General features: G+C 38.8%; 1 protein-coding gene across 41 annotated transcripts in view; it reads right to left on the bottom strand.

Annotated features, from left to right (window-relative positions):
• Nucleotides 1–22,980, bottom strand: part of ATG10 (autophagy related 10) — a 305,844-nt gene that overhangs the window by 31,195 nt on the left and 251,669 nt on the right. The window lies entirely within an intron of this gene.

Below are 22,980 nucleotides of genomic sequence, written 5' to 3'. Positions count from 1 at the left end.
ATACAGTCAGCTGGCGTAAGTTATTTTTCAGAAGTCTAATATTTTTTCATTAAATATGATCAACCCAAACTACTTTGCACTAACACAGTGAGAAACTCTATTTCTGAAATACCCATAAAATTTGAAATTTCTTCACTTGGGAGTGTGTGACATTAAAAGGGCGCAAGGACTCAATTATCCTATTGGTCGATTAAATACCTGCAGAACAAAGCACCAAAAATATTGAAGAAATGTCAGCTTCCATGAATTTAATTGGAAATTTGAAATCAGGCAATTTTGAAAGAAACATTTAATTTCAGTATTCATGTACGTTGGCAGTCTATAATACATAGATGTCCTTATTTTTAATACATGGGAGGCGGACACCCCAATCTTTTTAATCAGGCATTTCAAGGAAGGTCTAACTTCCCCTTGTGACAGGAATAGCATCCTTACATCAAAGTCTTACACCAAAGTGGTAAAGACTTAAGAGGCCTGAATAAATGTTGACTGATGGATTTCTTCAGACACTGATTCCACCTTCACTGGCCTCCATTCCCCCACCTTCTCGACAAGCATTTTGTCAGTATTCCTCCAGCACAGCTTTCCTTTAAACACCCTCCTTTCACTCTATCTCCTTGAAGACAATCACTTCCACAGTGGGCTTTCACAAGCATCTCTTTCCCTCCAGCCTGCCAGAGCCTCCCACCTGCTTTCCTTTGCTTTAGAGCCTCTATTCTCTCCTTCCCCCTGCATGCAAATACCTGATTCATAGTCTCAACTACTAATTTTATGCCACTCCCTTGCTCAAAATTATTTCTAACTACTCCCTTGCTTATTAGGTAAAGCTGAACCTTTTTGGGGCCTGGATCCCTTTCAATATGCAATGAGAGCTATGGACCTCAGAATAATGCATAATGTACACAGGCTTTTGCCCATGTTGCATGTGGTTTAAATAAACCCTGAAGCCTGGGGATTTGTGACCTCTAGGTAAAAACCCTAAACCTATATAATAAAGTTTCAACTGCATGGCCCTCTACTTGGTTTCCCTGCAGGCTGGCACAAACTACTTTTCCAGCATTGCCATCTACCAGACTACCCCTAATCACAGAAAAGAGTGAGGGCTTCATTAAGCACCTACCACATGACCTGGACTATTCTAAGCCCTAAATGCATAGCAGCAAACACAACAACAAAGCAAACACAACTACTATTCTCATATTCTATCGACCCATGGTCATCCTTTGCCTTGTCACACCCTGGCTGACTGCTGCGTATTTCCAAAGGTATGCAACTCTTAGTTTTAGAAGCCGGGCTCCACATGCATTTTATACTCTTGTTCTGGTTTGCTCTCTAGTCGCAGGATAACTAGTGTTTCCTCACCTCTGGGCTCATCCCCCTATTTGGAATACTCCCTCGTTTCCTTCCTCATCTATCAAATATTCTAAGATAATATCAAGCCCCTCTCTCTCTCTTTCTCAAATCTTTCTAGAATCATTTCAGCTCATAATAAACAAACTCTCTTCATATAATTTCTATCAGTGACCTAGCACTTTATCATACACTGCCTGTAACATCGATATAAGACTATAAAAGTTGTTTTATTATGCAATTCATTATTATTGATTAATTCTTCTGTGTAATCTGTGCATTATCGCCCCATCTTGGGGAAAGAAGACCATGCTACAGATTTCTGTTTCCTGAACAATGCTGCCTCTCATAGTGCTATTTATACACAACACCACTAAATCTCTATTTGTTGATTATTGGTGATTGATTGCAAAAGATGATGCCACCAAGATGACAAAACTTATCTCTAACTTTCAAGGGCGATCTATAGACATTTAGGAGAGTCTTTCACTGCTTAAGGATTGATAATATGACCAAAGTGATGCACAACTTAGCAAACCAACCTAACCACTGTTATTCATCATTGTGACTATGAGCCATAAGTGTGCAGACATTGGCATGCAGGCAATATGTAATAAGATTGTTTATATTCCAAATAATAATTTGCTTTTTCCATCTAAATACAGTAGAGATTGGATGCATTCTTTTCTGACCCAATCTTCGTGTTAATACCTGAAGTGCAATCTTTGAAGACAACAAAGAGCATCTTAAAACAAACAAAAAAAACAGATAGCAAATGATAATGGCATACAACTGCAGCCTTGTTTGGTGCTATTAGTCACTGTAAATGCATTTGCTATCTCTTGTCTGCATCTATAACTCTCACCATCATTTCCTCACAGAGTAAACAAATGTTGCTTATAAACTTCCCCACACGGCCTGCCTTTGCAGGATTTTCCAACCTACCAACTTGCTTAACAGAATTAAATGCCTTGTTAAAACCAAGTACCCGGCATACAAATTACAACACTATTCTTAGGACTGTATCACGAATAGTGTGACTACACTTCTTAAGCATGATACTTGTTTTCTTTGAAACCTGAAAGAACAATATGCCCTGATTGTTATCCTGGCATGTACAGTTCCATTCATGCCTGTGCAACTGCACAGCTGATGTGCCTTTGAAATCCTGAAGAATGTCTTCTGCTTTCCCAGACCTGGGGCAATCTCCACGTGGGTAGCTATTTACCTCAGCAGCAGATTTCCATAAAATGATAATCACTACCAGATGGCCCACCAAATTATGATTGCTTGATGGCAAAAAATACATATATGAATCTTTCTCTATTTAAATGTAACATTATTTGTTACTTGAGCTTATGTCCATACTAACACATAGTAGTGTTAATTTGGAATTTGGTGAATAAATTAATAGAAACTATGTTCATCATCAATTTGAGACAAGATCATTAATAACAGTATTAGCCATTGTGATTGCATACTATGTGCTAGGATCTATTCTAAATAGTTTATATTGATTATTGTATTTAATCCAGGCAACTTCATAAGGGATGTACTACAAGGATCACTGTTTCACAGATGAGGAAATTAAGGCATAGAAAGGCTCAGAACCTTGCTCCAGTATTCACAACTAATTTGGAAAAACCAACAGTTGATCCAGGCAGTTTGGCTGTAAAATCAAATGCTCTTAATCACTATGTTATACCACTTCCCATTTAGCTAGTTTCCTTATTAAATTGGGAAGTTATTGTATCACTAACTATACCCTGTCTTGTCATGGCAGAGGAAAAATACAAGCACAAAATCACAAATCAAGAAGGCTGCTGCTCTTTCTGTAACACTGGGGAGAGAGCACTCTTCAAACCATCAGACGTTTCCTCTAACTTCTGTTTCTTTAACATAGGAAGAAATGCACTAATCAATATCACATTTTGGCCTACTTCAAGCATGACCTTTAAGGCAACTCTGATACGAGATTTTCTGTTAACATATTCACTAAGAGACTAGCAAAACGTTTCTTTGGTTAATATTCTGATTGGAGTGCAAAGTCAGGGCTTCAGACTCAGAATTAATGCTGAGTTTGCTAACAATATACTCAAGGGCTGCTGGCCATCTGTATCTCCTCTGTATTCCTCTAGCATAGAACAGTCTGAAAGTAGCATTTGCTTGCTGCTATCATTATTTTTACTCATTTCAAAAATATATTTTTGCATGCCTATATCTTATATTGCTAACATCACATTCTTGAACCATCTCTACATTATGGCTTTTGAGTCCTATTAAATAAATGGTGTCTTCAGAGTCCTATCAAGTGGCCTGATGCTGTCTTGGCTGTTGGCTTTCCTGACTGCTGGAAAAGCCTCAGAGTAATAGACGGTGGCCACACCGAGACACGCTGTATAGGTTGCTCTGTCCCTGTGATTATCTAACATCGGGGTATCTTCTAAATTATCACTGCTCTTGGTACCTGATCTGAAACCAGAAGGCAAAAAGTGTACATAGTGTTTTTCAAGAGCTCTATTAGATTAGTCATGTCACTGAACATTTATTAGTCCTAATAAATATTATGAAGAGGTTACAAACAACTTATGAATGTTACCCAAAACAAAACAAAATATAGCCCCTACTGTAGAAGAGGTTGTAATTCAGTAGGAGAAAGATGCCTTGACATCTCTCTGAAAACAACAGTTTCCAGTTGGAATGTTAAAGAGAGAAATACAGAGACATCGAATCACAGGGCCCAGAAAGGAGCCATGCTAGCTAAGAAAGGAAACCTAGGCCAGGCGGGAAAGGTGTTCCAGACAGAGAGGAGCACAGAAGCAAAGGCCTGGAGTCATAAACAGCATAGTATATATAGAAACCATAAGAGAGATGGAAGGCTAGGCGCAGTGGCTCATGCCTGTCATCCCAGCACTTTGGGAAGCCAAGGAAGGCAGATCACGAGGTCAGGGGTTCAAGACCAGCCTGGCCAATATGGTGATGCCCCATCTCTACTAAAAATACGAAAATTAGCCAGGCATGGTGGCACGCACCTGTACTCCCAGCTGGGAGGCTGAGGCAGGAGAATCGCTTGAACCTAGGAGGCAGAGGTTGCAGAGAGCCAAGATTGCACTACTGCACTCCAGCCTGGGCGACAAAGCGAGACTCTATCTTAAAAGAGAGAGAGAGAGAGAGAGAGAGAGAGAGAGAGAGAGAGAGAGAGATGGAGTACATGGGGGAGAGAAGTTAAAACACACTGCATTTGTGATTTTAAAAAACAAGCCTTCTGGCCAGGCGCCGTGGCTCACGCCTGTAATCCCAGCACTTTGGGAGGCCAAGGCGAGCAGATCATGAGGTCAGGAGATCGAGACCATCCTGGCTAACACGGTGAAACTCTGTCTCTACTAAAAAAAATGAAAAAAAATTAGCCGAGCATGGTGGAGGGCATGTATTGTCCCAGCTACTCGGGAGGCTGAGACAGGAGAATGGTGTGAACCTGGGAGGCGGAGCTGGCAGTGAGCCGAGATTGTGCTACTGCACTCCAGCCGGGGCAACAGAGCAAGACTCCATCTTAAAAACAAAACAAAAAAGCCTTCCACTGCCCACCTGTACTGCTCTGTCCCTGACCCTCTCCCATGCTCCCAGGCACCAGCATTAGCTGATGAGAATTTGTTTGCTGGTCCTGTCTTTGCGACCCTGCACATACTGCTCACTCCCTCTTATTCCCTTCCCCATGTGCATGACCAACAAATGCTGATTCAGTTGGAGGATTACTCCATCTATGAGGCCTTTGCTTAGTCTCCCAGGCAGAAAAACTGCACTTGTTCCTTCCTAACTCCTTAGACACCTTTATAGTGGCTCTCCTACTGTTTTCCAATTGCTTGTTTGCAGAGCAATCTCCCCACCAGAATTCTTTCAGGGCAAGGACTGTGTCTTGGCTGTGTTCTATCCCCAGCACTAACCATAACAACTGCTCGTAATAGGTGCTCATTTAATATTTGTGAATGAAAGAAAGAAGAGGCCGGGCGCGGTGGCTCAAGCCTGTAATCCCAGCACTTTGGGAGGCCGAGACGGGTGGATCACGAGGTCAGGAGATCGAGACCATCCTGGCTAACACGGTGAAATCCCGTCTCTACTAAAAAATACAGAAAACTAGCCGGGTGCGGTGGCGGGCGCCTGTAGTCCCAACTACTCGGGAGGCTGAGGCAGGAGAATGGCGTGAACCCGGGAGGCAGAGCTTGCAGTGAGCTGAGATCTGGCCACTGCACTCCTGCCTGGGTGACAGAGCGAGACTCCGTCTCAAAAAAAAAAAAAAAAAAAAGAAGAAAAAAATATATCACTTCTACTCCCTCCTCAGATTCTAATAAGTCCGTAAGTTCACAAGTAATAAAGCATGTAGAGCAAACAGTATAGTTAAAATCAGCTTGACTAAAAGTAATGCTAGTAATGAACGTGAGGTGAGCCTTCTCTCTGTGGCCAGGTGGGCAGCAGCTAATGGATGTGAAGATGTTGCTGGTGATTGGCCCAACAGTCCTTGCCAGGATGGTGCAGATGAATTGGTGTTAGGCTCCTAGTCTGACTCCTAAGCAACACAAGCCTCAGCACACTCTTGTGGCATGTGAAAGTCTCACTAGCTACAAAGCCATGACTAATATGAGAGGACTATTTGGGTTATAATATAATACCATTACATGTCAAGACTCTGTGTCTGCAGGACCTAGTAAACAGTCAGTGCCTATGAAATGTTTCCTATTAACATAGATTTTCACCAGAAGAGAAGGGAATCAGTGGAACCACCATCCTAGCATGCTAATTAATTCTCTGTGTGAAAAGAAGTACTAATCTCCATTTTAAAGCATCAATCATGGAAAATAAACTGAAATGTGACCAGATTTTAAAATGCTACTTGTTCTAAAATCAGATGTAAATGAAAGCTTCCAGGATTCTGCAAGAGGCGATTACAGTGTACATGGTACTATGAAACCCCATTTAAACTCAACCTTCTAGAAAACTTTAAAATATTTTTTTCAGTTTGAAACTGTTCTCTAATATCACTCTTCATATGCTTTTCTTGTCTAAGAAGCTTTGCTCTGTAAAAATTTCTCTCAATTTCTAAGTAAGATATTACAGAATTTCCCAGAAGCATTAGCGACGGTTCCTTAGCAACTGTTGATATGTCTCAAAACAACCTGAGACAATCTTCTATGAGACATGCAGTCTCTCCCTCTCTCCACTAACAGAATTCCACAATATGGCAATAAAGATTCGTGCAGCTAAAAATAGCTTCCGACACACATTTTTAAAGTTGACACAGTCTTAATGATTTAAGTCTTCCATATCACAGCTTGGGTAGGTGCACCTCAACAACACTATATCAAAGAGCTCTGTGCAGAGAGATTTTAGAATCTTTTTCTTTTTTAATCATACTATTAACACTCCTGACATTTCAGAAATAATGTTTATCGATTTTGGTGTTAGCACTCCCATAAATTAAGTGATGTAATGGACGGAATTATTGTGGTACTATAAAGAATGTGTCATTCAGATTGTTAACTACATATGAGAAAAAAACACAGAGACTCTGGATTCATGTAAAAACAGCCCCAGATCTGGATAGTAAATAGGAGATGAAGGAAAATGACATATCCCAGTGATGATGGGTCTATTTCCACCACTCCCTCCTGGCTGCTGTACCAAAACAACTGAACCTCTTTAATAAAAGCAAACTATAATAGCAATGATCATTCTGTACCAACAAAAAAAAACCCTAGGATGAAAGTAAGATATACGAATTTAAGGTTATTCTCATCAAAGAAATCAGTATGAATGAAAAGTATTAGGAATGAACAAAAAAGCATTTTGAATCTGTAGCAGGAAAGAACCGCATGGTACAGAAAGCAAAAATGGTCCCTGATAATCTGTTGGGCTATAAACTTCCACAGGGAACTTGTCACTATCATTAATAGATGAGAGTCAGAGTCTAGCCAAAATCTGTGATTGTGGTTCTGGGTTGATGAAGTTGAAACCTGTGAAACCGCCATGTAACTGATAGGTTGAAAGAATTCCTCTGTGTGTGTGTGTGTATGTTTGAAAACAGAGAACAGTGTTCTGTTATAACCTTCCTTATGCAGCTGCATTTTTGTTTTGTTTTAATTTAGAGGCAAGGTCTTGATCTGCTACCCAGGCTAGAGTGCAGTGGCACAATCTCAGGTCACCACAGTCTTGACCTACTGGGTTCAAGCGAGCCTCCTACCTCAGCCTCCCAAGTAGCTAGAACCACAGGTGTGCACTACCACACCCTGTTAATTTTTTTTTTTTTTTTTTTTTTTTTGGTAGAGAGGGGGTCTTGTTATATTGCCCAGGCTGGCCTCAAATTCCTGGGCTCAAGTAGTCTTCCTGCCTCAGCCTCCCAAAGTGCTGGGTACAGGTATGAGCCACCACACATGGCCAGCTGTTTTGAGAATTAAATGAGACAATGGATGTAAAGCATGTTGCCTGTGTAAACTTCTGCCAATCAATATTATGCCCTATATGTGTATGTATATGGGTGTGTGTGTGTATATATGTACATATATTCTACAATATGTCACAAAAGATTCATGTGGCTAAAAATAGCTTCCGACACACACACATACACATGACAGGATATATAAGGGATAAGATTACATTTACACCTTATAAGAATTATAAGGTAATACAATACATATAATATATAAGCACATGATAATGTAATATTACTATGTAATAAAAGTAGTAAATGAACTAATGCACATAAATAACACAGTATTTAGTAAATAACGAATGCTTAACAATGTTCATTGTGGTCATCATCATCATCACCACCATTATTTCTCCCATTTTATATAGGAGGACACTGAGTTTCCAAGGCAGTTAGGTAACTTACCCAACGCCAAACAGCTAGTAAGACCTGGGCTGAGACTGATGTCTGTTTGATTGCAAAGCTCATGATCTTCCCAATTTTACTATAGGTCTAAGCATTCTTACAGAGTGGTTAAGTATTCTGCTTCTATAAAACAGGTTTCAAGTAAAAAGAGAAGACAGTTGTTGCTACCATCTTCATTCTGGTTTTTTTTTTTTTTTTTTTTGAGACTGAGTCTCACTCTGTCACTCAGGCTGGAGTGCAGTAGCGTGATCTCGGCTCACCGCAACCTCCGCCTCCCAGGTTCAGGCAATTCTCCTGCCTCAGCCTCCTAAGCAGCTGGGACTACAGGTGTGCACCACCACGCCTGGCTAATTTTTGTATTTTTAGTAGAGATGGGGTTTAACCATATTGTCCAGGCTGTTCTCAAACTCCTGAAGTTGTGATCCACCCACCTCGGACTCCCAAAGTGCTGGGATTACAGGCGTGAGCCACTGCGCCTGGCCTGCTGCTACCATCTTCATTCTTATAGCTGTGGACTCAAATAAATCTAATGAAACTCCTAATAGCATGAGTTTTATTGGTTTGGCATATTACAATAATCTATTGCTAGTCTAAGACATTTCCTGGTCATAGGGCAAGTATCTAGAAGTGGCTTTTGCTGAAGTGTTGCCAGCCTGTCATTGATCTCCCATTCTATTCATATCCAATTATCATGTTTGAAGTCTCACAAGTTGCTCAGGTGGCTTACTTGATTCTGGCATTTTAAAACAATACTATTATTGTGGATCTGATGCATAATTTTACCATATCAGAACATCAAAATCCATTCATTAAATAATCTATCAAAGTCTGGATGTAAGTTAATAATATATGTCTCTTCTCTGGTTTGGGTATGAAAAAGGAAAGTTACTTGAAAATAAAAGGGTAGAAGATTTATTTTTAGACCAGTATATACTTAGCTAATAGTCTTAAGTCAGGGTGGCTCCAGGCCAGAGCGAAATTCACTAATTTGAATCTCTTTTTGTTGCCCTTCCCTTTTACTCTGAAGCAGACAAGGTAATAAGCAGTGGGGAGATATCTAGGATCTACAGAATAATTCTGCAGTTTCTATTTTCTAAATCATCAAGCTGTTCTTTAGTTTTATAGAGCAGTTTTTCAATTGTTGAGGATCTTTCTGCAGAAAGGCAATTTGATTTCTATCCTTGGCTCTTCGATTATACATTCTATCATCACTAAACATTGATTAAGCCTGCTGCAATACACTCCCTTGTATTTGGGTCTTTGAATTCTCAGAAGGTCATTATTTATTACAATGTAACAATCTGGATTTTTTTTTTTTGAGATGGAGTTTCACTCTTGTTGCCCAGGCTGGCGTGCAGTTGGGCGATCTCAGCCCACTGCAACCTTCACCTCCTGGGTTCAAGCTATTCTCCTGCCACAGCCTCCCAAGTAGCTGGGATTACAAGTGCCTGCCACCACGCCCAGCTAATTTTTTGTATTTTTAGTAGAGACGGGGTTTCACTATGTTGGCCAGGCTGGTCTCGAACTCCTGACCTCAAGTGATCCACCTGCGTCAGCCTCCCAAAGTTCTGGTATTACAGGTGTGAGCCACCGCGCCTGGCCTGGAAATATTTTTAAAATACAGTCAATGCAGGTGCTGTATTTATCAGTGATAGCCTTTGTTTCAGGACAAAATGAACTGACGTTTCTTAACAAACATGACATTTAATTCAAGTGTTTTTTAACAGATATATAAAAATTAATTTTTTCTTTCTGGGAATATCATTATTGAAAAAATTCAAGGTCTGGTAGGTAGCTTTCTAAAATGGCTCAATAATTCCCTTGTGTCCGCTTGCATGTGGGCTGGATCTACTGTCTTGCTTCTAACAAACAGAATATGGTTAAAGTGATGGGAAGCCACTTCCATGATTAGGTTACAGAAGGTTGTGCTGTCTACCTTACTAACACTCTTTTGCTAGCATTCTCTCTTACCTCTCATATCCTGGCTCTGATAGAGCAAGCTACCATGTTGTAAGATGCTCTATGGAAAAGCCCACGTGGCATATAACTGAGGGTGGCCTCTCAGTCCAAAAGCCTGTGAGGAACTGAGTCCTGCCAATCTTCCCAGTCAAGCCTTGAGATGACATCAGCCCAGTGAGAGACCCAGAACCAGAGGACTCATCTAAGTTATGCCTGATTTCCTGGCCCACTGAAACTGTAAGATTATAAGTGTATTAAATAATTTAAGTTTAGGTAATTTGTTAATAGAAATAAATAAAAATAGAAGCTCTGAAATACATGTCCTCATCCATGCTATTTAGTAACAACTTAACAGGAGCCTCTTATGTGCAAGGTGCACTAGAGTTCCTCTTGGCTGGGTACTGGGAATACAGTGGAGAATGAAACACACATGATCCCTGTCCTCTGGGCCCAAGAGATTATCCTCTATGCTGTTGCCTGGCTGCCAGTTTGTACTTGTTTCCCCATGGGAGTCTCGATGAGGGTTAGCTGCCACCTGGTAGGAGAGTCCCTCCACCTTGAGAGATCCATTATCTTTCAGAAGGCCTCTGGTGAGCTATAATCTAGTCTGAAAAATTATTCCCCGCTGCAAGGGGCCTAAAGTCCTCTTCTCAGGCACAACAAGACCCCAATCATATACAGGTAGTGCTATTTTCATTCTCAAATTATTTTATACATAAAAGCAAGAATGAGATTTGAATAAAAATTTTCATATATTAAAAAAACTTCATCCTATTAGTCTAATCATAATAGTAATTATAATTAGAAACCAATTATAATTGTTGCAACAACAATGCAACTGCAAATCTTTAGTAAATTAGTAGCCTTCATTTGCTGCTACTAAATTATTCCTATCAAGCTTACAAAATATCATACATTTAGCAAATTACAATGTGTATATTTTGGTTGCGGTTTTACCTATGAGAAAAGTTAACTCTATTCACAGATTTTTGTGGCACATTCTTTAGTGGTAAATTTGCATTCCTGAAGATCAGTTACATTTTTTGAAAAGTCTTAAGTCAATCATATTTAAATATTTGTGGATTATGATGTATTCTAAGTATTTACAAATTATGAAACATTCAAAGATTACCATATGGAAGTCCACATGGTATGAGCAGGTATGAGCAGACATCTTACCCTTCTAGCTTCTGGCAACACAGTTAGGCCGATGAGTAGTTTAGGCAGTATATGGACATGACAGTGAGGCAGAGCCTCATAATGAAATGGGTGAAATCAACTCAAAGTAGTCAGGATCATATTTGCTCAGAAGTCACCTTAGAATATAATATCTAAGGCCCAAAGTCGAGGGAGAGCAACTCTGCTTTGAATAATTGTGAAAGAATGTATTGACAGAAGAGAGATAATAGCAGAGATCAGAGAAAGATAGGAGTCAGAGGGCAGACTTAGGTAGTGCTCACATAGCATCGTCCAGGGCAGAGAACTCTGGAGTATTCATCCACATGCTAAACACCAGGCTTAATGAAGGCATAAAAGACATGAACTCTGCTCTTAGACACCCTACATTCTAGTAGACAAGATGACAGCGTGACTGGTCAAACTGGCAGGAATTTGCACGGAGTTGGCCACACAAGGCCGGATATTATCTTTAAGAGAGATTTAACTCTTTTGCTTTGCTTCTAGGCTCACCAGGTAATATTCTCATTATAAGGTAGCTTCCAATAATCTCCTGAATTCTGATCAGCTGACACAAGCTCTCCAATTTGCTTAGCAGTTACAATTCACCATTCTAAATTAATACACTGGCATTCTAAGTTTTCCATACCAATCACTTAAGAGTTTGGTTAGCATTCTCTGTGTTTTGCCGAAATAGCTGAAGCAAGGTGGTGGCCAGAGGAAGGAAGCTCACCAGGTAGGACTGGGGAGATATCTGGAAGCAGCCAAGGCAAGGAGAGATGACTAGCCAAGACCATGGTCAAGAGGAACCAACTCTTAGTCTGGAATATGTTAATTGGCTTCAGGTCCAAAGGGGAAGTTTAAAACAAAAATTCGTGTATGGAGAACAAAGTCAGTATCTTTGAGTTCAACTAAGTTCAAAATGGAATAATGTCAAGAAATAAATCAATGCAAAAAGTTCAGGACTAAATGAAATGAAAAACATTGCTGGTTATTTTGGCCTGAGAAGCTGGGAAGACAGTGGTATCATTTGTCGAAATGTAAAAGGCTTGGTAAGGATTTGGAGAGGAAAAAAATCAATCCTATTTGGACTACCTGAAAGTTTGAGATACCATAAAATTATCATATTGGCGGTTTAGATAAACTAGTCTGGAGTGCAGGGGAGTTTCTCAGCTGAAGGCTTAACTTTAGAGTCACTGGTATATTAAAGGTTTTTAAAAACATGGAACTGGATAGAACCACTTAGGGAGAGAATGTAGACACAGAAGACAACAGGGTCAAAGACAAAGTCCTGGGGGTACTCTAACATTTGCATGTCTAGTATAGGATGAACTTGAGAAGTGGGACTGTCCGGTCAAAGGGCATATGGAATTTAATAATTTTGCTATACTTTACCAAATTGACCTTCATTAAAGTTGAACCTATTTACTCCCAGTGGCATAGTATGAAAGGGTCCTTTTGCTCATACCCTTCCCAATACTATGTGCTTTCAAACTTTTATATCCTCGCCAATATGGTAGGTTAAAAATGGCACTTCCATGTAGTATTAATTTGTATTACTCTTTTTATTAGTGAACTTGAGTATCTTTTCAAATATTTAAGATACTTGTTTATACTTGTCTGTGAACTGCCTGGTTCAAAATCTTTGAAGGGAAAATTTCTCAAGAGAGTTGATAATAAAGGTGCTTGTATACAAATGGGAAGAATCCTATGGCAAGGAGACATAATGATGCAAGAGAGAAAGGGTGCAGGAGTCACATCCTTGAGAAGGAAGAGTTTAGGATTCAGAGCACAAGGGAGGGAGCTGGCAGTGAAAAGGGGCAGTTTCTCTTTTGCCATAGTAACAGAGCAAAGGCAGAGAGTGTGGGTATAGATGCCAGGAGGCTCTAGAAAAATGCTGAGAAGGTGGCACTCTTCTGATTATATCTATTCTCACTATTAGGTATAAGTAGACAAAGAGGAGCTTAGGCCACAAGAAGGAAAGGTGTGAGATATTGCCCTTGGGGAGTGAGAAAGTGAATTATTAGAGGAGTGGAATAGAATGACTTGGCAGTTTTGCATGTCCTTTTGAGATTCATGGTCATCCATTTGAAGTGAGCCTTGACAAGGGGGTTGTGTGATTTTTCTCCAGAGATGTTCAATTGCTTGGATATGGGTACAACATGGGAGAGATACAAGGATATTAAAGAGTTTGAAAGAGAAGGATTATTGGCCTGGGCCATAGAATCTACACTGGGCATGGAGAGATGTGAGAAAGTTGAGATGTGGAGGTGGTAACAATGAGAAGCAGAGGCATTAATGGATGAAGAACCCAGTGAAGTTGGGGGATGCTAGAGTTGAAATATGGGAGTGTGAGAAGCAGGGAGTACCTGAAAGCAGTCAGGACAGTGGGTTAAGCCCGGGCCCCAAAGGAGCTGGAGATTTTCCATAGGGATGAAGGAGTCCTGAGTCTGGAATGGCAGCTTGAGATCTGCAGGAAAGAGAAGGTACAGGGGAAGCAGAATCCTCTTGAGAGAGACAAAGTTTAGTTGAGGACAATAGCTAAAAGAAATATTCAATGAAAGGTAGAGAATGTAGGGAACCTTTCCACCATGGAAAAGGAATTCCAGAGAGCATAGTGGAAAGTATAGCAGGGAGGGGAGAAGTGGGAAACAGGGTCAGAGGAGAGAAAGGACAGACAGGAATACGTATAAGGACCCAGGCATGTAGGGCTAGATGAGTGGAGGCATTTACATCATAAGCAGAGAACAATCCAGAACCTGTAGATTATATATAAGAAATAATAAAATCATAATACACTATAAGATAGGAAGAAATGAGGCAGTTTTCATAAATGTGTACTACATAATGATCCACAGAGTAGTAAATTCCTAGCAGATAATATTGCAACTGGTTCCCTTTGGACATAAGATTTTAGAATCCCATCATGCACTATGGAAAGAAGTCAGTTCAGTGTTTTACAACTGGGAGCTATCGTGCTGAAATTAAAACCCAGAAGTTTTCTTTATGATGATAAGCCGTCTTATCTCTACAGGAGGAATTTTAAGTTCTAATTAAACTTCTAAATTAACCTAAATGGAAGCCCAGCTCATTTAATAGAATCCTAGAATTTCAAATTACATGGAAACTTAGATGTCATCTAGTTCAACCAACTCCATCCTAAAGAAAGAAAGGAAAAAAGAAAGAAAATATATTAACTCTCCCTGCCTCCAAACTCTCCAACTTCCTCAGTCTCTTGTCAGCATATATCATACATTCTTGTCCTGATTAAAACCTGACAGCCCCTAAGGACTCTATTTTCCTTGCAGCCCTCTTTAGTAGAAACTCAGTGCCTTGAGGTGGGGCAGGTATTATCACTTCCCACTGCAAACTTCAAAGTTCCCTGCCCTCCCCATCAACCTCCTTCAAAAGCCCCAGCTTAAATGAGCTCCATGTCCAACATGATTCCCACTAGGAACTAGGAAAGCTGGAAAAAAAAAATCTATTTGAAGGCATCAGAGTGTTACACAAAAACACCAAGGAATTGTGGGTCAAAGAATCAGGAGAAAAGGGAAGCCCAGAGAAATGAGCCTGCTGTTTGGAAGATTACTGATCCTGAAAGTTCAGGGTATACCAAGGAAGAGGAGCCCTGGTAAACACACAGGATTTCAGATGGGATTTGGAAAGACTACACTTCAAAAATAAGGGTATTGGAAACAGATCAGCTCTCATAGGGACTGAAACCCAACTTGGAAACATCTCAATCCTTGGCTGGATTAATGTGATCAGAAATTGCTAGTGCCCCTAAGCTAGCTGCCTCCTTGAAGCAGAAGTAAATCCTCTCTGGAGAAAAATAACATTTCACAGAGCCTTAAAGTATCTCTGTAAATTTTTTTATATGCACAACATCTGGCTCTAAATAAAAATAAGTTATTACATACACATTTCTATGAAAAGACTTGACCAAAACCCAAGAGAAAAAAACAGACAATAGAAACAATGCACATAATCCAGATAAAAGAATTAACAGACATGGACTTCAAACTTCTATTAATGTGCTCAAGACAAGCTTGAGAATTTTGGTAAGGAAGTAGAATTTTTAAAATTTACTAAATAAAAATTCTAGATCTGAAACTACTACATTTAGAATTTAGAATTGAATGAAAGACTTTCAGAGCAGATTAACAGAGATAAAACTGAAAGACTGGTCAGGAAAAAAATCCAGAATGAAGCACAGAGAAACAAAAGTCAGTGGGGTGGGAGAGGCATAGCAGACATATGAGATATGGTTAAGGGGTCTAAATACCTGTAACTGGAGTCACAAAAAGTAGGGATAGAGAGACTGGGGCAAAAGGAAGCTATTTAAAGAAAAAATGGCCCAAAATTTTCAAAAACCAATGAAAATCATCAAGCCACAAATTAAAAGGAAACCACGGATCTCGGAGGATACATATAAAGACTACATAATACGTAGACACATATCTTAGTCCATTCAGACTGCTATAACAGCAATACCATAAACTGCGTGGTTTATAAACAACAGAAATTTGTTTCTTACACTTCTAGAACCTAGGAAGTCCAAGATCAAGGTACAACAGACATGGTGCTTGGTAAGAGCTCGTATCCTGGTTCATAGATGGCCATCTTTTTGCTGTGTCCTCATGGCAGAAGAGGCAGACAGTTCTCTGAGGTCCCTTTAATGAGCACACTAATCCCACCTTGAAGGCTCTTCTCTCATGACCTAATCATCTCCTAAAGGCCTCACCTTCAAATACCATTACATTGGGGATGCATAGGTTTTAACATACGATTTTTTGGGGAAGACATTCAGTCTACAGCAATATATAATAGTAGAAAAAAACATGAAGTTAATATTAAAAATAGACAGGAAAAAAATTTTTAAAAAAGACTACCTTCCAATAAGTCAGATTAATATCTATGGAAGAAATCAAGTTTTTTATTAAAAATCTTTACAAGAAGAAAACTCCTAACCCAGATGGCTTCACTGATTAATTTTCCCAAACATTTAAAGAAGAAATAACATCAGCAAAACATAAACTCCTGCAGAGGAAAGAAAAAAAAAGATCCCTTCCCAACTCATTTTATGACGGTAACATATGCTTGATATCTAAAAGTAACAAGGACATTATAAGAAAAAAAAATTGCAGGCTAATTTCTATTATGAATATGAATGAAAATGTCCTAAGCAAAATGTTAGCAAATGAAATCCAGCAATGTATTAAAGGGATACTGTATTACAACCAAGTTGTACTTTTTCCCCAGAATGCAAAGTTGATTTAACATTTGAAAATCAATTAAAGGAGCAAAATAGAAAACTCATTTGATTATCTTAAAAGATGCCAATAAAGCATTTGATCTTTTTAAAACATCAACATTTCAAACACACTGAATAAACTAGGTATAGGATAAAACTTCTTTAATTGGATAAAAAATATCTAGCAGAAAATCTAATGCAAACCTCATACTTAAAATATTGAAAGTTCTCCCTCTGAAGGAAATGACATAAGAATACCCATATCCACTTCCACCCAACAATGTACTGGTGGCCCTAGACAAAACAAGAAGCTAAGAAAATGCAACAAAAGACGTGCCAGTTCTATAAGTAGAATACTATATAACAATATCAAAAGAAAAAAATTAAAAACTAATCAATGGAGGGATGTACCATATTCATAGATTGGAAGAGTTAATAATGTAAAAATGACCACTCTCCTCAAATTGACCTCTAGATCAAACTTATTATAATACAAAAGTCCTGGTATTATTTTGTGAAATTTCACAAGCTGCTTATTCAATTTAAATGGAAATTAAAAGAGTCCAGCATAGGCAAGGGTAAAAAAAAGAACAGTTAGGAAACTTTTTTTGCTGGATATTGAGACTTATTATAAACTTATAGTAATAAAAATAGTATGGTATTGACACAAGGAAACAACTGAATGGAAAAAAGAATCCAAAAACAGATCCAGGAACATGTGGAAACTTTACGTGTAACTAAGGTGATAAAGAAATGCAGAAAGCACAATGTTTTTCATAAATAGTGCTGAGCCAATTGGATATCCATATGGGAAAAAAATGAAATATGACCCGTATCTCATACTAAACTAAAACTAGTTCCCAGTGGCTCATAGATATAATCTAAATAACATAATAAATTAGTTAAATAATATCTAGATAACAAATCTGTCCAATAACACAGTCAACAGTCACATGTAGCTATTTTAATTTATTACAGTTAAGTAAAATGAAAAATCCAGCTCCTCAATCACACTATCCACATTTCCAGGGCTCAACAGTCACATTTGGCTAGTGACCACTGCATTGGGCAGTGCAATATATACATTTCCATTTTTGCAGAAAGTTTTATTGGACAGCGCTGGACATGAACTATCTTCATGACCTTGGGGTAGACAATGATCTCAAACAACTACAAAAAGCATAAAAAATACAGGATATGAATCTTAAATTAGACCACATTAAAATTGAAGACTTCTGCTTATCAAGACACAACTAAGGAAACGAAAAGTCAGGTTACCATGCTGAAAAAGCTATATAAACATCCATCAAAGAACTCATACCCCAAATTTATGAAAAATTCCTATAAATCAGTAAAAATAAATAAATAAATAAACAAATAAATAAATGAGACAACCAAATAGAAAAAATGGCAGTAGGCATTAACAGGCACTTCACAAAACAGTAGATTAACCTCATTAATCATTAGGGACATACAATTTAAACTATAATGATACACCAAAATGCATCCACCAGTAGGGCTAAATTTAAAAAGACTAACAATATCAAATGGTTATCAGAACATGGAGTAACTGAAATTCCCACACTGCTGATGAGAATTTATATACTGATAGAACAGTTTTAGAAAACTGTTTGGTATTAACTAGTAAAGTTAAACATATATATGCAGGCCCTGTGACGCAGCAATTCTATTCTTCATATATACCCAATAGAAATGCATACATACATATATGCATCAAAAGATATGATCTAGAATGATCACAGTCAGAACCTGGGGCAGGGGGAATCATATGGCCATTAATAGTAGAAAGATAAATTGTGATATACTCATAAAATCAAATACTATATTATATAGCAATAAAAATTAATGAACTCCTACTACATGGAACAACATGGATGATTCTCACAAACACAAATTGGGTTTAAGTAACCAGAATTAAAAGAATACAATGTATAGAATATGATTTCATCTACACAATGTTCAAAAAACAGGCAAAACTAACATAGGGCTTTAGAAGTCAAGACAATTGTTACATCTATGAAAAACGGAGAGAAAGTGATTGGGAGTAGGTATAATTTTACAAATATTCTGTTTCTTGACTGGGCTACACGGATGGAATCACTGAGTTGTGTGATAATTAAGGATCTGTATACTTCTTATACTATACGTCAAGGAGAATTCCGTTTTTTTTTTTTTTTTTTTTTTTTCCGAGACGGAGTCTCGCTCTGTCGTCCAGGCTAGAGAGCAGTGGTGTGATCTTGGCTCATTGCAACCTCCGCCTCCCGGGTTCAAGTGATTCTCCTGCTTCAACCTCCCTAGTAGCTGGTACTATAGGCGCATGCCACCACACCTAGTTAATTTTGTGTATTTTTTAAATTAGAGACGAGGTTTCACCGTGTTAGCCAGGATGGTCTCGATCTCCTGACCTTGTGATCCGCCCGCCTCAGCCTCCCAAAATGCTGGGATTACAGGTGTGAGCCATCGCACTGGGTGAGAAGATGTTTTCAAAAATCAGTTCCTTTGATATACATGCCATCTAGCTATAATACCTTCCAATCCCTCTTCCTTTCTGTTACTTACCATGTTAGCCTCTCTCCAAGATTTTAGCATTTGATTCACAGTCTTTCCTTCTACCTCAAGTTCCACTATCATCCAAGGTGACTTTACATCCATGTGGTTGCCCCATCCTATGCTACAGCCTCTCTTTCTTGACTTCCATGTCAGCATAGCACTCCAATAGCCACACTCAGAAATTTATCAATACAAGAATCACTCCCCACTTTAAAACCACTCTCAGACCAAATATCCTATGTTTTCAGATCTCTTAGTCAACTATTCTCAAGATTTCAGTTCCTTGACTTCACAGGGATCTCTAGTCCCCTTTTTCTATAGCTCTCTTTCTCTCTTCCTTATTAAACTTAGGTTCTTTTCTTTGTCACGCCAACCACTTTCTTACCAATAGTATCAACTTCCTTGCCTACTGTCTTTCCATCTTAACACCTGGCAAAAATCCCATATTTTGGCTGACGCTATTTTGTACATGCATCAAAGTGGCACTGCTTAAGAAATCACATAACTTGGCCAACCTCAAGCATAGCTTCCATGCCTCCTGTTTGTCCTAATATATTTTTCTAGTCTACTCTTCCATCTCCCCATAGAAAGAAGTCAAATCTTTTCCATTTGTTCTAAAGTTCTAAAATCCCTCTCTGACAGCAGATAAGTTCATGTCCAATTTCACAGAAAAAAAATTAAAACCATAAAATGTCCTTTCTTGCCAAACTAAAAATACATGTGAACCCATACCCATATTTTGTCCTCTATGGCTTCTGTGAAAATGGAAGCCATCCCTTGTCCTGCCACCATCCTACCTTTTCTAGAACTTTGCTCTTTCAGTTCTCTTCCTCCTGTCTTCCCTCTCTATTGGCTCTTCCCTTTCAGTTTTTAAAATATGAAAGTCTTTCTCATCTTAAAAACAAACAAGTAAATTACAATGAAAAATAAAATACTCCTTCTCCTCCTCTTGTCCCTCTGCAAGAATCACCCCATCTTCCTCTCCCAATTCATAAAAAAAAAAAAAAAATATTTATTCTCTGTCGACTCCCTCATTTCCCAGCTCAGGCATCAAACCACATTCTGCCTACTCACCAGAGTACACAAATGACATTGTTGCTGCTGAACCCAATGGGCACATTTCAGTCTTTCCTTACCTGACTTCTCTGAAGCATCGGATAGGCTCACTGTTAAAAAGCAAGCAAGCAAGCAAGCAAACAAACAAAAAACATGGCTCCAGGGCTCAAGAATCTCCTGTGTTTCCTCCTACACTTCTGACCACCCTCTCTTAGTAGCTTTCACAGGCAGTCTTCTGTTCTTCTTTTAAATGATTATATGCTTCAAAATTATCTCTTAGGCTATTTTTTCCTTTCATTTTACATCTGCCTAGAGACCTTATCTATTCTCATGGCTTCAATTACCATTTATTGCTGATAACATCCAATTCTACATTTCTATTCCTGACATGTCTCATGAGGTTCAGAGACATGCCACTCAGATATCTTGCATGCTCTTTAAACTTAGGAACTTGAAAACTGAACTCATCCTATCCCTCATCTATGAATTGCATTATCCATAAGCCAATTTCCCCAACACTGTCAATTCCACCTCTGAAATGTAGCTTCTTTTTATCTCTAGTACCATTCTTTATTTCCACATGCCTCATCTACCATGTAGGCCATCATCCTAGTTTGTTTGGGTTACTTCTCCCTCTTAACTGGTCTCTCCTTGCTTCCAGTCCTGTTCCCTTCCAATCTTTTCCATTCTATAGCCAGAGTATGCCGAAATTGTTTATTTAAAAATTTATTTTCTCATTAAATTATAAGATTGAAGAGAACAGAGACCATGTCTATCTTGCTAACCTTGCAATTACTATAGGTGTCTGGCACATTGTAAAATTCAAAAATTATTTATCAAAAAGATAAATAAACTAGCATTATTGACTTCATCTAATATGGAAGTAATATAGAAATGCTCTCAAGACTTCACAGGAATGTCACTCATGTCTGCTTTTGCTCTTCACTGTACCCCAGAGTCTAGTATAAGTCTGGCCCCTATCGTTGAATCAATGTATAAGAATAAAAGCAAAATATGAGGTTAAAGCACTTTGGAAAGTGATATATAAAACACTACACAAATAAAACACACAAAAAACAAAGCAGTACTACTTCCCGCATGCAAAAATAACGAACTTGCCATTTTAAAATTGTCACTTCTACCCTGATGGTGTTCTCCCTATCCTCTTCCATGTTTTATTTATTTCCATAGCTCTTTTCATGTTCTATCATACAATATAATTAACTTACTTCTTTTGTTTATTGTTGTCTCCCCCACTAGAATATAAGCTCCATAAAAGCAGCAATTTTTATCTATTCTGTTATTGAGTACATAATAGGTGCTCAATGAATATTATTAAATTGATTATACCTGAGACTGCACTAAAAGTGTTAAATATTTATCTTACTTCATTTTTAAGATAACACATTGGTTAGATCCTTTTATCTCCATTTTAGAGATTTAAAAAGCAGTCACAAGAGTCACATCATTTCCTTAAGACTGGAGCAGAATGTCATAAGAGGAAATCAAAAAGACAGAACAAATAGAAACACAAATAAGATAAAAGGAAAAAATTGAAACATATCCGTCATCATAATAAAGGTAAACAGATTAAACTCCCCTGACTTACAGACAAAACTATAGAGTGGAATTTTTAAGTACAACAATATGAGATAAAAAGTATATATAGCACTTAAACTTAAGGACACAAGACTTCTGGTGCCAGCCAACATGGAGTAAACCCACCACAGCCTATCTCTCCCACTGATTAAAACCAAAAAAACAAAATTTAAAAAGCAACTACCCTATGAGTCTGAAAAGTTAATGATAGTAGCAGATTGGCAACAGTAGCCAAAATTCAAATAACCTCTTTGGGGGTAAGTCACCTGGTTTTTCATCTTTTGTTTCCTGGCTTTGACCCAATGGCTGCCCCACTGTGGAACTATGCAGGGAGAGTAAACGACCAAACACTGGAAGAAACCCCACTTCTGGCCAGACAACCTGGAATGTTGGAGAAGCTCCCCATTACTTTTTTGTTTTGTTTTGTTTTGTTTTAGATGGAGTCTCGCTCTGTCACCCAGGCTGGAGTGCAGTGGCCTGATCTCAGCTCACTGCAACCTCTGCCTCCCAGGTTCAAGCGATTCTCCTGCCTCAGCCTCCCAAGTAGCTGGGATTACAGGCATGCATCACCATGCCTGGCTTATTTTTGTATTTTTAGTAGAGACGGGGTTTCACCATGTTGGCCGGGCTGGTCTCCAACTCCTGACCTCAGATGATCCACCCGCCTCGGCCTCCAGAGTGGTGGGATTACAGACATGAGCCACCACACCCAGCCCCCCATTACTTCTTTTGTCTTTTTTTCTTTCTTCTCTCATACTCCTGTCCAAAGGGTAGTCCCTGTCATAGACCTGCACTGCAATGGCAGCTTAAACCCTTGAGAGAAACGTGTTTCAGGCCAGGGGAACTGGAAAAGGGAAAAGTATGACCTGAAGGCTGCAGTAGAACACCTGTTTTTTAATTTGTTTGTTTTTCTTTCTTTTCTTTTGCTGTTTTGCTCAAGAGTAGTACTAGTCACACAGAACTATAAGGAACAGCAGATCTGGAAGCTAAAATTCCAAGAGAAGCCCTGACTTTCTAGTGAGAAGCCCAGGAAATGGAGCCTCTGAGATCCCTAGAGTGTGGGAGAAATACTGGAGAGCACATAGCTGGAGAAATGGATCCCCTAATTCCGTGTACAAATAAAAGTCTTAGC

The sequence above is a fragment of the Macaca fascicularis genome, chromosome 6 (genome assembly GCF_037993035.2).
Source record: "Macaca fascicularis isolate 582-1 chromosome 6, T2T-MFA8v1.1".
Classification (NCBI taxonomy): domain Eukaryota; kingdom Metazoa; phylum Chordata; class Mammalia; order Primates; family Cercopithecidae; genus Macaca; species Macaca fascicularis.
The sequence above is the reverse complement of the archived record's forward strand: the minus strand, read 5'-3'. Positions and strand labels throughout refer to the sequence as shown.